The sequence below is a fragment of the Lynx rufus genome, unplaced genomic scaffold, assembly GCF_022079265.1.
Source record: "Lynx rufus isolate CCGP_SWC_20201006 ecotype Redwood Valley unplaced genomic scaffold, mLynRuf1.p SCAF_19, whole genome shotgun sequence".
NCBI lineage: Eukaryota > Metazoa > Chordata > Mammalia > Carnivora > Felidae > Lynx > Lynx rufus.
The window spans coordinates 10,986,851-10,998,636 of record NW_025814833.1 but is presented as its reverse complement, the minus strand read 5'-3'; positions in this window follow the sequence as shown (position 1 = coordinate 10,998,636).

Genomic DNA, 11,786 nt, shown 5'->3' with positions numbered 1-11,786 from the left:
TTTCTCCCCTATTCACAGATGCAAGAATGTCAAAGCCAGTGGGGTCCTTAGAGATCAAGCAGTCCAACCCCCTCAACATAACAAATTAGGAAATGGGGATCTGGAAAAGTCAAATGCCACAGTACTGGTCTGGATCTAGGGGAAAGATAATAATTGTAGATAAAATCCACAAAGCGTGTCCTTATAACCTTTACAGAATAAGCCTGTAATATTGATTGTATCTAAGATAGGGGGTGCCTGGCTGGCTCAGTCAATAGAACGTGCAAGTCTTGATCTTGGGGTTGTGAGTTCAAGCCCCATGTTGGGTGTAGAGATTACTTAAAAAAAATTTTTTTTGAAAGATAGCTAAAACCAGACAAAGACCCCACTAAAAAGGAGAATTACAGGCCCATATCCCTGATGAAGCTGGATGCAAGAATTCTCAGCAATATGCTAGCAAATCGAATTCAACAGCACATTAAAAGAATGATTCACTATGGTCAAGTGCGATTTATTCCTGGGCTGCAGGGCTGGTCCAATATTTGCAAATCAATCAACCCAATATACCACATTAATAAAAGAAAAGATAACCATGTGATCCTTTTAATAGGTGTGGAAAGAAGCATTTGACAAAATAAGGCATCCTTTCTTGATAAAAACCCTCAAGAAAGTAGGGATAGAAGGAACATGCCTCAACATCACCAAAGTCATATATGAAAGGCCCACAAAAACTGAGAACTTTCCCTGTAAGATCAGGAACATGACAGGAATGTCCACTCTCACCACTGTTATTCAACACAGTGTTGGAAGTCCTAGCCTCAGCAATCAGACAACAAAAAGAAATAAAAGACATCCAAATCGGCAAGAAAGAAATCGAACTTTCACTCTTCACAGATGACATGATACTCTCACATGGAAAACCCGAAAGACTCCACCAAAAAACTGGTAGAACTGATACATGAATTCAGCAGTCACAGGATATAAAATCAATGTACAGAGATCAGCTGCATTCCTATACACCAATAATGAAGCAGCAGGAAGAGACATCAAGGAATCGATTCCATTTACAATTGCACCCAAAACCGAAAGACACTTAGGAGTAAACCTAACCAAAGAGGTAAAATATCTGTACGCTGAAAACTATAGAAAGCTTATGAAAGAAATTGAAGGAGACACAAAGAAATGGAAAAACATCCCATGCTCATGGATTGGAAGAATAAATACTGTTCAAATGTCGATACTACCCAAAGCAATCTACACATTCAATGCAATCCCAATCAAAATACCAACAGCATTCTTCACAGAGCTAGAACAGTCCTAAAATTTGTATGGAACCAGAAAAGACCCCAAATAGCCAAAGCAATCCCAAAAAAGAAAACCAAAGCTGGAGGCATCACAATTCCGGACTTCAAGCTGTATTACAAAGTTGTAATCATCAAGACAGTATGGAACTGGCACAAAGACAGACACATAGATCAATGGAGTAGAAGAGAGAACCCAGAAATGGACCCACAAATATATGGCCAACTAATCTTCCACAAAGCAGGAAAGAGTATCCAACAGAAAAAACCCCATCTCTTCAGCAAATGGTGCTGGGAACACTGGATAGTGAGATGCAGAAGAATGAACAGGTACCACTTTCTTAAACCATACACAAAAATAAAGTCAATACGGATGTAAGACCTAAAACCTACAGGAGAAAACAGGCAGCAACCTCTCTGACCTTGGCCACAGCAACTTCTTACTTGACATGTCTCTGGAGGCAAGGGAAATGAAAGCAAAAATGAGCTACTGGGACCGCATCAAGATAAAAACTTCTGCACAGTGAAGGAAACAATCAACAAAACTAAAAGGCAACCAATGGAATGGGAGAAGATATTTGCAAATGACATATCAGATAAAGGGTTTGTATCCAAAATCTATAAAGAACTTACCAAACTCAACACCCAAAAAACAAATAATCCAGTGAAGAAATGGGCAAAAGACACAGACAGACACTTCTCCAAAGAAGACATCCAGATGGCTAACAGACAGGAAAAGATGCTCCACATCACTCATCATCAGGGAAATACAAATCAAAACCACAATGAGATACCACCTCACACCTGTCAGAATGGCGAACTAACGACTCAGGAAACAACAGATGTTGGCAAGGATGCAGAGAAAGAGGAACTCTCTTGCCCTGCTGGTGGGAATGCAAAGTGGTGCAGCCACTCTGAAAAACAATATGGGGGCTCCTTAAAAAATTAAAAATAGAACTTCCCTGTGACCCAGCAATTGCACTACTAGGTATCTATCCAAAGGATATAAAAATGCCGATTTGAAGGGGCATATATATCCCGTATACAGCAGCACTATCAACAATATCCAAATTGTGGAAAGAGCCCAAATGTCCATCGACTGATGAATGGCTAAAGAAAAAAAATATATATACATATACACACACATATATATGTACGTATATATACATACATACATACATACAATGGAATACTACTTGGCGATGAAAAAGAATGAAATCTTGCCATCTGCAACAACGTGGAATTAACAGGAGTGTTCCAAGTGAAATAAGTCAGTCAAAGAAAGACAAATATCATATGATTTCACTCTTATGTGGAATTTGAGAAACACAACAGATAAACGTAGAGGAAGGGAAGGAAAAATAAGATAAAACACAGAGGGAGGCAAACCATAAAAGGCTCTTAAATACAGAGAACTGAGGGTTGCTGGAGGGAAGGTGGGTGGGGGGATGGGCTAAATGGGTGGTGGGCATTTAAGGAGGGCACTTGTTGGGATGAGCACTCGATGTTATACGTAAGTGATGAATCGCTAAATTCTACTTCTGAAACAAACAAAAGAACAAAAAATAGCTGAGATGGAGAATTGTATCATCCTAATAATTTTAGAAAGTCTTACCTGTATCCCGGTCAGACATTTCATGTGTAAGTTAGGATTTTTTCCAATAGTTACCTTAAATCCCTTATCCGTGTAATTACTTTGTAAGTGACAACATAGTTTACACCTACATGCGGTCAATGAAACAAACCAAAGCATGATGAAAACATTCCATTCAAACATGAATTGGTCCAGATCACTCCATAACTGAACTGGTTTCAGTGCAGCCGCTTATATGTAACCGGTGTTTGGTGATCCAACTGTTTTTATATCAAATTGTAACCACAATTACAGTTCGCAAGCAGATTTGGTACTAACAGCCTTACAAACAATATAATAGCAGCCAAAAAGCCCATCGAGCCAGTAGACTATAAAAGCACCATAACAGGGGCTCCTGCATGGTTCAGTCAGTTAAGCATCTGACTTTGGCTTGGGTCGTGATCTCATGGTTCGTGAGTTCGAGCCACACATCAGGATCTCTGCTGTCAGCGCAGAGCCCGCTTCAGATCCTCGGTCCCCCTCTCTCTCTGCCCCTCCCTTGCTTGCTCTCTCTTTCTCTCTCAAAAATAAATAAAAACTTTTTTTTTTTTTAAAAGCACCATCACACATGTAGTTATTCTTCAAAGTTAATGGGTACAGATCAAATATCCTCTTATCGGAAAGTTCGTGTTTAGGTTGGAAGCACATATTAGTGTTTACGTGTAAATATGCCATGGAAGACAGCCCTGAATTCGATACGGATGCGTGTCTAATGGCAATGACTCCAGGAGTTAAACAGAGTCTCACATAGGCTCACCCATGTTCTATCAGCAACGCCAGTTAATGGGGTCTTTGCCAAGAACTAAAGAAGGATAAGGATGCCTCGAGAATGAAGCTATGGTTTATATGCAAACCAGTCGCAATCACAGCAGATTAGTCCGGAGCTTAACTAGGTACAGAGAAGCCAAAGTAGAAGGCAGAAGAATAGGAGGAAACGGGGGGAAAGGAACAGGAATTAGAACTTGACACTATTGTAAAAAAGGGACTTGAGCTAAATGTGATTATTTCTGAAAATAAACTGATCAATGCCAGTTCCTTCCTTAAGGTCTTTCCATACATACTTCTACACTGCCCTCGATATAAAATCCATACTCCAGCGTGGCACGCAGGCCCTCGGTGATCTGGCTTCTGACAGCCTACCTCTTCACGCTCACCTCTCAACAGCTCTGCCCACACACTTTCCACTTCAGCTCAGTGATTTTTCAAACTAACTTTTTAAAATGGTAGAAAACCGGGGCGCCTGGGGTGGCTCTGTCACTTAAGCGGCCGACTTGGTCTCAGGTCATGATCTCACGGTCCGTGAGTTCGAGCTCCGCGTCGGGCTCTGGGCGGACAGCTCAGAGCCTGGAGCCTGCTTCAGATTCTGTGTCTCCCTCTCTCTCTCTCTCTCTCTCTGCCCCTCCCCCGCTCTCGCTCTGTCTCTCTCAAAAATCAATAAAGATTAAAAAATAATCTTTAAAAACAAAAAAAATAAAGTGGTAGAAAACCTAGTTCTAACAAAATCTTAATTTGGTATCCCAATATGCAAAATCCTGAAAAGCAAAAGTGCCTTCGTTGGCCCCTAAGGCACCTCTTCAAAACCTCTAGACCTCTGCAGTACAGAGTTGGAAAACTACTGCAGTCTGGTCAAACCAAGCTAATTGCAGTTTACCAAACATGCCGTGCTTTCTTTCACTTCTGTACCATTAATTTTTTTCTGGGGGATTGGGGAGAGAGGCAGAGAGAGAATCCCAACTAGGTTCCATGCTCAGCGTAGAGCCAGATGTGGGGCTCAATCCCACAACCTGAGCCCCACATTGGGATCATGACCTGAGCCGAAATCAAGAGTCAGACACTCAACCGACTGAGCCACCCAGGTGCCCCACTTCTGTAACTTTAATCATGTTGTTTCCTCTGATCGGAATGCCTTTCCCATCATTTCTGCTTTGCTTACTTCTACTCAGCCTTTAGAATTCAACTCAAACACTCTCTCCCTTCCTATAATTTCCTTGGCTGGTTTGTACCTTGCGCCCACCTCTAAGTATTTTTGCTATGCTTCTCTCTCTCTGTCTCTGTGTGTGTCTGTCTCTCTCCCTCCCTCACTCTTTCCTTCTCTCTCTTCCCTCCTTCCTTCTCTCTTTTCTCCCTTTCTTTCCTTCGTTTTCTTTCTTTCTTTCTCAAGTACATAGCACATTTCTGAAATGTAATGAGAGCTCAAAGGTGTCAAATAAAGAAATGAAATACTACAAAGAGAAAGAAAGGACCAAGAAAAGGACATTGAATTTGACAACAAAGAAGTACTAAAAATCTTTTGACAGCAAAATTCGTTAGAAAGGTAGGAACTCAGGTCAGATTCAAGAAATGAATGGGCAAACAGAAACACTTACGAGGTTGTAGCTGTATCCATGTGGAAGCCTATTAGAGATTTTGTTCCTATTTTAAAAATACTCATATTTGCCCCTATATTCTCAAGGGGAATTTTTACTTCACATTGAAAATCTCTTGACTATCTGTCTATTACATAAAATGAATTAGAATGCAAGGACTTTTTTTTTTGTAATGTTTATTTTTGAGACAGAGAGAGACAGAGCATGAACGGGGGAGGGTCAGAGAGAGAGGGAGAGACAGAATCCGAAGCAGGCTCCAGGCTCTGAGCCATCAGCCCAGAGCCCAACGCGGGGCTCAAACTCACGGACCACGAGATCGTGACCTGAGTTGAAGTCGGACGCTTAACCGACTGAGCCACCCGGGCCCCCCTGCAAGGACTTTATTTTGAGAGAGAGAGAGAGAGCAGGGGAGGGGCAGAGGGAAAGGGAGAGAGAGAATCTCCAGCAGGCTCCGTGCCCAGCACAGAGCCTGATGGAGGGCTCGATCTCACGACTGTGAGGTCATGATCTGAGCCGAAATCAAGAGTCAGACTCTTAACCAACTGAGTCACTCAGTTGCCCCAGAATGTAAGAACTTTTAAAAAGCCATGGATTTTTAAAGTAATCATGTCTATATGGCCATCATGAACATTTGGTAATTATAATGTATAATTCGATATAATCATCAGAGCAATAATAAAATAATAAGAACTCCAATTATAGAACGCTTACCATAACTCTCTATCCTAAAATGTTTACACGTATTTCAATTAATCATCACAACAACCTATGAGGTCAATATTATCGCCATTTTATAGCTGAGGAGGCAGGCTCAAAGGGACTGGCCCAGGGTACCTCTGCTACCATGTTTCATCAAATCTAAGATACCAGTGATTATAAAATGCACTGTTATTTTACATATCGCTGAAAGAGCTTTTATTTTATTTATTTATTTGAGAGAAAGAGAGGGAGAGCAGGGCAGAGTGAGAGAGAGAACCTTAAGCTCAGCGCAGAGCCTGACGCATGCCCGACCCCGTGACCCTGGGATCATGACCTGAGCTGAAATCCAGAGTCACATGCTCAACTGACTGAGCCACCCGGATGCCCCGGAAAAAGTTTTTAAACTTTCCAATTTAACTATGGTATACCATAGCAAATGTAAGGCACTTCCTGCTTTCAGAGAGATAAACACTGAAAAAAGCGTGGATATCCTGAAATTGATTAGACTGGTATTAAGTGGTAGAAATACGATTCCATCCAAGTGTGAGTCCAAAGCCCCTGTCATTAGTCACCACACCACACCACTTAGATCTCTTTGGATATCTTACAGACGTCTTTCACGTTAACCTTATTTATAGGGAAAGAAAACTGATACCGAGAGTGGGGAAAGTGACTTGTACAAGGTCATACACACAGCTCGTAAGGAGATTAGCCAGGAAGGGAAGTCACGTCTCTCAGACCCAAACCAGAACGGTTTACCCTGTATCACATTGCCATCTAAGCCACCCTGTCTTTTCCTATAGGTGAAGAGGTATCGGGAAAAATACCAGAGTGGCATGTGTAGGAGTAAGCAAGTATTAGGTGTCTCATGTAAGAGCTACACCTACTTAATAGAGCTTTTCATCTAAATACTTAGGTCAGGGGCGCCCGGGTGGCGCAGTCGGTTAAGCGTCCGACTTCAGCCAGGTCACGATCTCGCGGTCCGTGAGTTCGAGCCCCGCGTCGGGCTCTGGGCTGATGGCTCAGAGCCTGGAGCCTGTTTCCGATTCTGTGTCTCCCTCTCTCTCTGCCCCTCCCCCGTTCATGCTCTGTCTCTCTCTGTCCCAAAAATAAATAAACGTTGAAAAATAAATAAATAAATAAATAAATACTTAGGTCAAACACGTGAGCTCTGTAATAAAGATGGACGTTTCCAGCAAAATAGGTTTAATTGGCTCAGTCAATATACAGCATTTCTTGCAACTGTTACTCACAGCACTCCAATAAGTAAGTAAGTAATAAAATGAAGACAACGCCCTGGGGATTCAAGGACTGTAAAAGAATGTTTAAGGTAACATATGCTACTGGGGTGTCTGGGCAGCTCAGTTCAGTGGAGCATGTGACTCTTGATCTTAGGGTCATGAATTCAAGTCCCACGTTGGGTGTGGAGCCTACTTAAAAATAAATAAATAAATACTACGAGTAAGTTTTATTTGTAACCCAACTCATTTTTGTCTAATGCCCACTTCGAAGCTAAATTAAATAATATAAGGTAGAAATGCGGGTAACGGAAGGGAAGGGGGAACCTTTTGCAAGCACCTGTACTGCAAGGCTGGAAACATGTAGACACGGTTGACATACAAGGTTTCTTCCTACACTGTTGTTGGTAGACAGGTTTTACCACATATTACAGTAATCATCTAGTCAGTCAGAGAAAGAAAAATATCGTATGACTTCACTCATATGAGGACTTTAAGACAGAGAACAGATGAACATAAGGGAAGGGAAACAAAAACAATACAAAAACAGGGAGGGGGACAAAACAGAAGAGACTCCTAAATATGGAGAACAAACTGAGGGTTCCTGGAGGGGTGGCGGGAGGGGGGATGGGCTAAATGGCTAAGGGGCATTAAGGAATCTACTCCTGAAATCACTGTTGCACTGTATGCTAACTAATTTGGATAGAAGTTAAAAAAAATAAAATTAATAAAGAGTAAAATAACTAACTAACTAAATAAAGTAATCATCAATATAAGCAGATGCCAAAACTAACTACTAGAAGAAAAATGGCTACAAAAAAGAAAGCCGGTTCAAATGAAAACGACATAAAAAAATCTACATAGAATCTGTGCTATAAAACCGCAAAGGCCGATACTTACCCTTCGATTCCTGTTCATTTGGTCATGTCTTCGATACACCTGTTTCTGGAAGTGTTCACGCCTTTTCATTGTTAAAAACCTGACACAAATCATAAATGGTGATATTTTAAAACAACAACCTTTTATACTGAGTGAAATTCTGTAAAATGTATGTCTTCAAGCAATATTGTTTTATTATACATATTTAAACATCTGATTTAAGACTGAATGCTAGATGCGATTAGAATACAGAATAGTGTTTCGCTAAGTGATTTTCAGCTTAGTGGTGCATTTTTATTCACCGCATGCATAGCAAAGATCAGAAGTTAACCAGGCAATTGAATATTTCTATTTAAATTTTTATTTCAGAGTAACGTCAGCAAGACAGCATTTACAGACTCAGTGTTTTGTTTCCTCAAAATTCATATGCTAAAGACCTAACCCCCAATGCGATAGTACCTGGAGGAGGGGTCTTTTGGGAAGTAATTAGGCTCAGGGGAGGTCATGAGGATGGGGTCCCCATGATGGGATTTTGTGTCCTTATAAGAAGAGGAAGAGCCCAGGGGCGCCTGGGTGGCTCGGTCGGTTAAGCGTCCGACTTCGGCTCAGGTCACGATCTCACGGCCCGTGAGTTCGAGCCCCGCGTCGGGCTCTCTGCTGACCGCTCAGAGCCTGCAGCCTGTTTCAGATTCTGTGTCTCCCTCTCTCTCTGCCCCTCCCCTGTTCACGCTCTGTCTCTCTCTGTCTCAAAAATAAACGTTGAAAAAAAATTTAAAAAAAAAAAAAAGGAGAGGAAGAGCCCAGAGTTTGCTCTCTCTCCACCATGTTAGAACACAGAGACAAGGTGGCTAGACAGGAAGAGAGCTCTCACCAGAACCCGACCATGCTGGCACCCTGATGTCAGACTTCCAGGCTCCAGAACTGTGAGAAATAGATTTCTCTTGTTTAGAGTACCCAATCTGTGGTATTTTGTCATGGCAGCCCAAGCTGAGGAAGACCACAGCAGACTAGGAAGCTATAGGCCCTTTTTTGCCTAAGATACACACTCTATTAAAAATAACATATAGGGGCGCCTGGGTGGCGCAGTCGGTTAAGCATCCGACTTCAGCTCAGGTCATGATCTCAAAATTCATGAGTTCAAGCCCTGCGTCAGGCTCTACGCTGACAGCTCGGAGCCCAGAGCCTGCTTCGGATTCTGTGTCTCCCTCTCTCTCTGTCCCTCCTCCACTCACACTCTGTCTCTCTCCCTCTCAAAAATAAACATTAACAAAAAAATTTTTTTAGTAAAAAGTCAATAAATAAAACCAACATATAGACTAGACTACCTCTGTGAGAACTCCAGAGACCAGCTGAGAAACTGCAGCACTCTGGCTATTGTAAAACCAAGAAGGGATTCCAGTGAATGGGGGAGGAATGTTCCCCGCGTTTAGTGCACCTATTTCTGTCCCTCCCCCTATGCAATGAGCATAGAGCCACCGCGAGGAAACCCCTGGACTAGGGCTCCACCCTTGGGATGGAAACTGAAGAGGAGACCATGTATCCAATGTTCTGGTTTCTCTGGGGCTGCCCGAGGGGCTAGTTTTTTTGTTTCACCAGACTCAGAGCATTAATGAGACCAAGGCCAGAGTCTGGAAGCTACTGAAAACAGAGGCAAGCAGCACATCAGAGCTGCAGTTCTGCAGGCAGCTGCCAAGGGGAACAAGAGGTTATAAAAGGTTTGAGAGGTGCTAGAACTCCCCAGACAGATTTCCCCTGCGCGAAGCCAGAACGTAAAGACTGGGAAAAGTGTTTGTTTTTTCAAATGCACAAATCCCGGCAAAAATTATAAGACGCACAAAGAATCAGAGACTTGGTCCAATCAACCAAAATACAGCTACAGAAATCAACCTTAAAGGAATGCAGATCTATGAGCTACCTGACAATGAATTTAAAATAATGATCATAAAGATGCTCAACGAGCTAAAAGAGAACACAGATACACAACCAGAGGAAATCAGGAAGATGATGCGTGAACAAAATAGGATTATCAGCAAGGAGATAGAACCTATAAAAAAAGAACGAAATAAATTCCGGAGCTGAAAAATACAATAGCTGAAACGAAAAATTCATTAGAGGGGTTCGACAGAAGGTTGGATTAGGCAGCAAAAAGAACCAGCAAACTTGAAGAGGTCATTTGAAATCATTTCAAGGTCATTTGAAATCACTGAGTTGGAGAAGCCAGAATAAAAATGAACAAAGAAAAATGAAGAGAGCCTAAGGGATTTATGGTATATTATCAAGCAGGCCAATACATGCATTATGGGAATCTCCGAAGGGGACGGAGGAGCAGAGAGGGTATTTGAAGAAGTAGAAGCAACCCAAATGTCCATCAATAGATAAATAAAGTATATACACACAATGGAGTATCGTTCAGCCTTCGAAAGGAAGGAAATCCTGTCACAGGCTACAAACACAGATGAACCTTGAGAATATTATGCTAAGTGAAATAAGCCACTCACAAAAACAAAAACAAAAACAAAAAGGAACACTACATGATTCCACTTACAGGAAGTATCTAGAGTAGTCAAATTCACAGAAACAGAAAGGAAAATGGGAAGTTATTAACAGGTATAGAGTTTCAGTTTTGTGAGACGAAGAAGTTCTATAGGTCTGTCTCACAGCACTGTGAATATGCTTAACATCACTGAAGCGTAAACCTGAAAATGATGAAGATGGTCCTTTTATGTGGCTTTTTACAATTTTTTTAAACAAAAAACCCAAAATTCATAAACTTGTAAGATGTTTCCAGTTGGTCTAGACCTTGAGTCACATAGCCCAAATTTCTCCTTGCACTGATTAGGGAACTGAGATCCAGAAATATTAAGTAATTTGCCCAATGCCCTTAGTGACAGAATTGGGACATAAAGCCATGTTTTCATATTCTTATGTTGTCTCTACTCACTCCAAGAAGGGCCGTTTCCTTACAACTCACGGACCAGATTCTCACTGGCATCATCTTCCAAGAAGTAAGAAAAATACTAACAATTGAGTAACAAATGAGGCTAGGGAATAGTGAAGAATCTGGGAACAAAAATCGGGAAATCAAGTAATTAGTCTGAAAAGACTTCTGTTTTTCAGAGTGATGCATAGTAAATTAGGGATTTTAGACTCAAAGATCTGATCTGTCAATCATCATCAGGTTTGAATCTGATGATTGAATCAAGATTGAATCAAGATTGAATCAAGAATGACTTGGAATGGTGGAGTGGTAATAAGATGTCAGTTGTCACTCTGTAGTTGGAGTTTAAATGGCAAGCACTCTGAAACTGAAAGGCTCATTTCCTCTGAAGCTGTTATCTGTATTTAGAAAAGCTTTCATCAGGTGGACAGCCCAGCTCATGTAAAGATAGGTGCACTTTGCCATTCGCTTCATGGAAATTACTTAGTGGAGGGTACAAAAGACAGTTTTTGTTCTGCACGCTTCTCTATTTACGTATCACTTCAGCCAAGAAAGAAGGCATCTGTCTATGGATATAATTAACCGTATCAGAAAAGTACTGAAAGCTGAAATCTGGTATTTTTGGAGTGTCACAAATCCAAACCCACATCCTGCTTACGATAAATTCTGTTTAGAGTTTTTGAGAATCATATTGGTTTTTTTTCAGAATTGAAACTCGTTATTGCGAGTCTCCATAAATAAATAATATTCTGA